The sequence below is a fragment of the Phyllobates terribilis genome, unplaced genomic scaffold, assembly GCF_046119375.1.
Source record: "Phyllobates terribilis strain yellow unplaced genomic scaffold, ASM4611937v1 Scaffold_1__5_contigs__length_1240528914, whole genome shotgun sequence".
NCBI classification, from domain to species: Eukaryota; Metazoa; Chordata; class Amphibia; order Anura; family Dendrobatidae; genus Phyllobates; species Phyllobates terribilis.
In genome coordinates this window covers 624,778,500-624,783,446 of record NW_027362761.1, presented here as the reverse complement: position 1 = coordinate 624,783,446, position 4,947 = coordinate 624,778,500, and positions in this window count along the sequence as shown.

Sequence of the window (4,947 nt, the reverse complement as noted above, 5' to 3'; positions counted from 1 at the left end):
CACAGGGAAGTGCTCAGGACGGGGTTTAAAGCAGCTGGCACTGTTGGACTCACGGGTCTACGTAGAGGGCGACTCCTTTTGAATCCGGGCTAGCTCCAGCTGGAGTTGTCGGTCAGCTTGGGCCTGGCGCTCAGCTCTCTCGGCCTCTCGGTCAGCTTGGGCCTGTTGCTCTGCTCGCTCCTGGAATTTCAGGATCAGCTGCAGTCGTCCATCACGATCATCTGCGGCGAGCTGCTCCAAGGCCATCTGCAGGTGGGGGTCCACACTACCCTGGTTGCGGGTATGGCTGGCAATCACAGGTGGGACCCCTGCAGCAGCACCATCCGGGCCTTGGTTGGCCGCCCCATCATCAGGGCTCTGCTGTCGGACGGGCTCTGCAGCACCTTGTAACAGTTCAGCAATCATTTGGGCCTTGTTTTTGCTCGTGGGGTCAATCTGCCTCAGCTCACAGAGGGCGATGAGAGAGGGCTTCGTCTGCTGTTGATACCAGGGCTCTCCACGTGTAGCCATTGTTTGCCAAATAAAAGATAGGATAGAAAAACAAGAGAAGGGAGGGGATGCAACTGCTACACGTATAGTAATGTCCCAGATAAAAAATATTAAAACACTGAGTCTGATTTCTTAAAACTCTGCACAGAATTCTCGCAAGAACCGTGCAAGTTTTCAGTGACAGGAATGATTGCTCAATCCAGCCACTGATGTTCTGTAATATCCCACCACTTGCCACCAATTTGTCAGGAATGGCACCGGCAGGATCACACAGTATCCCACCGCTGCCACCTATTTGTCAGGGAAACTTGCCGGCCGGTGGGTGCAGCTCTCTGGCGCCCCCTTGCCTCTCAGGTCAGTCAAGGTACTGCACCTAGAGTAAGTAGTGCCAGGAAGCTGCTACCAGCGGGGGAAAACACAGTGGTGTGTTGTCCCTTACACGTCACCAATCCGTGATGCCACAATACAGGCACAACTCTCTGGCACCCCCTCACCTCTCAGGTCAGTCAAGGTACTGCACCTAGAGCGAGTGGTCGCCGGAGAGGCCGTCCTGTAGCCCTCTGCAGTGAGGGCAGTATATATATATTTCCCTGGCTGCGCCAGTAATATATATCCACACCTCCGACCGTCACTGCCAGCCTTCCTCAAATCCCCCAGATGGTATGCTGCCACCAGTTCTGGTTTGATACTGCCCGGTATTAATGGACTTGTATCGGGTCAGGAACCAACCAGGTAGCGTTTATGGCTTCGGGGAGGAGAACGATTACAGAACAAAAGAAACAGAACTATTAAATTTTATATTTAATCCAAAAGGGAGGCAGTGTTTAGGAAAAATATATACATAAGGATGTTACAAAGGGGACATTAAAATACATAAACAGTTACATAAAATAAACAGGGTAAAGAGTGAAAATTACTTACACTACACGATCGCAGAGACGATTCAATATAGTGGGAGGGGGGGTTCTCCAGATTGCTGTTATTGAACAGGACCCTTTGCGTATAATTCGTATTCCCCCCAGCAATGAGTGCCCCTGTCTTCTCCATAGACTCTTTTATGCCTAAGGGAGATTTGGCCACACGCCCCTTGTGGTGACATCATGTGGGCCAGTCTCCAGCCTGTACATTTTTATTAGAAAATGCTAGCTTCTGCGATAACTCATCGTTCGTTGATCGCAGAAGCTCGCAAACTACGCCATATTTTCCCTCACGATTTTATCTTTCTTTTGATATCACGCATCCCACAGCTGCAGTCTACTATTCGGGTGTTTTTGCGCTGCAGCTCCCTGATTGTGGATACAGCCGTGGAAAAATACCTGCATATTCTGGGGCTGATTTGGTCACAACCCATTTGGGTCTCGTTATTGTCGGACCTATGGAACTCATATTATTTCATAACTAATATCGGAGTCAGTGAGTCTGCAAATTCCCCTTTGAAGCTCGGGAAAGACCCTTCACAGTTACACACAAATTAGGGAAGCCTGCATTTTAAGTACCTCCTGCGTCTTTCAGGGACAAGAGGCCTGCTTCCTAACGAAGTTTTCACACTTCTTCCCTGGCCGTGTGTGAATAACTATTTATCAGTCGTGCCTTAATTGGGGCTTTGTGCTGGCAGAAGGAGTGGGTGAGGGAGGGGGTGAACATGTGTGTCACGCAGATGGAAGGACATTTTCCTGATATTAATATTTTCTAATATTCCTGACATATGGATATATAGATAGATAGATAATAGATATATAAATAGATAGATAATAGTTAGATATATGGATATATAGATAGATAATAAATAGTGTCAGGGAAATATTAATGTCAGGAAAATGTTCTTCCATATTTGCCTGACATAGATATTCACCCCCTCCCTTATCCATCTTTTGAGAGCTGTCTCCATGAAAATACCCAGCATCTTCCTGCATATTATCACCCACAGCCAAAAGGCCTTACACAAACAAATGCCAGCCAAGAGGTGTCACCACACTTCATTAAGATGTGAGCCTCTTGTCCTTGGAAGACGCAGGGGGCAATTACTGGCAGGAATGCACTAATTTATGTGAAACTGGGAAAGCCTGATTCAAAGAGAGTTTAACAGAAATTCAACCCACCCAGACTCCGAAACAAAATATGAAATATTGTAAGTTCCATGCACCTGACAATAATGGGACCCATATTTCTAGTGACAGAAACAGCCGAGGAATGTATCCATAGTTTTTCATTGTTGCAAACCAAATCAAAGAGCTGTAGCGCAAAAACAGCGGAATAGCAGACTGCAACTATGTGGTGTGTGGTCTCTAACTGAAGATAAAATCATAAGGGAAAAAATGGCGTCAATTGCAAGCTACTGCAATCAACGAGCGATGAGTAATCACAGAAGTTAGCGTTTTTAATAAAAATGTACAGGCTGGAGACCGGCCCACATGATGTCACCACAGGGGGCGTGTGGCCAGATCTCCCCTTAGGTATCAGAGAACCCATGGAGAAGACAGGAGCACTGATTGCCAGGGGAGAATAAGAATTATAAGCAACGTGTCCTGTTCAATAACAGCATAATCCAACTGGGGAGCCCCTCCTCCACCTATATTGAATCGTCTCAGCGATCGTATAGTGTAAGTTGTTTTCTTTTATCCTGTTTATTTTATGGAACTGCTTATGTATTTTAAGGTCTCCTTTGTAACATATCATGTCACGTATATATTTTTCCTAAACGCTGCCTCTCCAGGTCCGTCAGGTTGGATGGTGAACGTTGGTGGACAGCCATTTTCAGGTCTCTCCAGAGATGCTCAATTGGGTTTAGGTCAGGGCTCTGGCTGGGCCGGTCAAGAATGATCACAGAGTTGTTCTGCAGCCACTCCTTTGTTATTTTAGCTGTGTGCTTAGGGTCATTGTCTTGATGGAAGGTGAACCTTCGGCCAAGGCTGAGGACCAAAGCACTCTGGAAGAGGTTTTCATCCAGGAAATCTCTGTACTTGGTCGCATTCATGTTTCCTTCAGTTGCAACCACTTGTCCTGTCCCTGCAGCTGAAAAACACCCCCATAGCATGATGCTGCCATCACCATGTTTCACTGTTGGGATTGTATTGGGCAGGTGATGAGCAGTGCCTGGTTTTCTCCACACATACTCCTTAGAATTATCACCAAAAAGTTCTATCTTCATCTCATCAGACCAGAGAATCTTATTTCTCATAGTCTGGGAGTCCTTCTTGTGTTTTTTAGCAAACCTTATGCGGGCTTTCATATGTCTTGCACTGAGGAGAGGCTACCGTCGGGCCACTCTGCCATAAAGGCCCAACTGGTGGAGGGCGGCAGTGATAGTTGACTTTCTCCCATCTCCCTCCTGCATCTCTGGAGCTCGGCCACAGTGATCTTGGGGTTCTTCTATACTTCTCTCCCCAAGGCTCTTCTCTCACAATTGCTCAGTTTGGCTGGACGGTCAGGTCTAGGAAGACTTCTGGTGGTCCCAAACTTCTTCCATTTAAGGATCATGGAGGCTACTGTGCTCTTAGGAACCTTGAGTAATGCAGAAATTATTTTGTAACCTTGGCCAGATCTGTGCCTTGCCACAATTCTGTCTCTGAGCTCCTTGGGCAGTTCCTTTGAGCTCATGATTCTCATTTGGTCTGACATGCACTGTGAGCTGTGAGGTCTTATATAGACAGGTGTGCGCCTTTCCAAATCAAGTCCTATCAGTTTAATTAAACACAGGTGGACTCCAATGAAGGAGTAGAACCATCTCAAGGAGGATCACAAGGAAATGTACAGAATATAACTTAAATATGAGTGTCTGAGCAAAGGGTCTGAATACTTATGACCATGTGATCATAGAATCATAGAATGGTAGAGTTGGAAGGGACCTCCTAGGTCATCTGGTCCAACCCCCTGCTCAAACCAGGATTCACTAAATCATCTCAGACAGATGTCTGTCCAGCCTCTGTTTGAAGACGTCCATTGAAGGGGAACTCACCACCTCTCGTGGCAGCCTGTTCCACTCATTAATCACCCTAACTGTCAAAAAGTTTTTTCTAATATCTAATCTGTGTCTCCTCCCATTTAGTTTCATCCCATTGCTTCTAGTCTTTCCTTGTGCAAATGAGAATAAAGATGATCCTTCTACAATGTTACAGCCCTTGACATATTTGTAGACAGCTATTAAGTCTCCTCTCAGTCTTCTTTTTTGCAAGCTAAACATTCCCAAATCCTGCAACCGTTCCTCATAGGACATGGTTTGCAGACCAGTCACCATTCTGGTCGCTCTTCTCTGAACTTGCTCCAGTTTGTCTATGTCTTTTTTAAAATGTGGTGCCCAAAACTGTACACAGTATTCCAGATGAGATCTGACCAAAGAGGAGTAAAGACCGATAATGACTTCACGTGATCTAGACTGTATGCTTCTGTTAATACATCCCAGAATTGTATTTGCCTTTTTTGCTGCTGCATCACACTGTTGACTCATGTTCAGTCTATGAT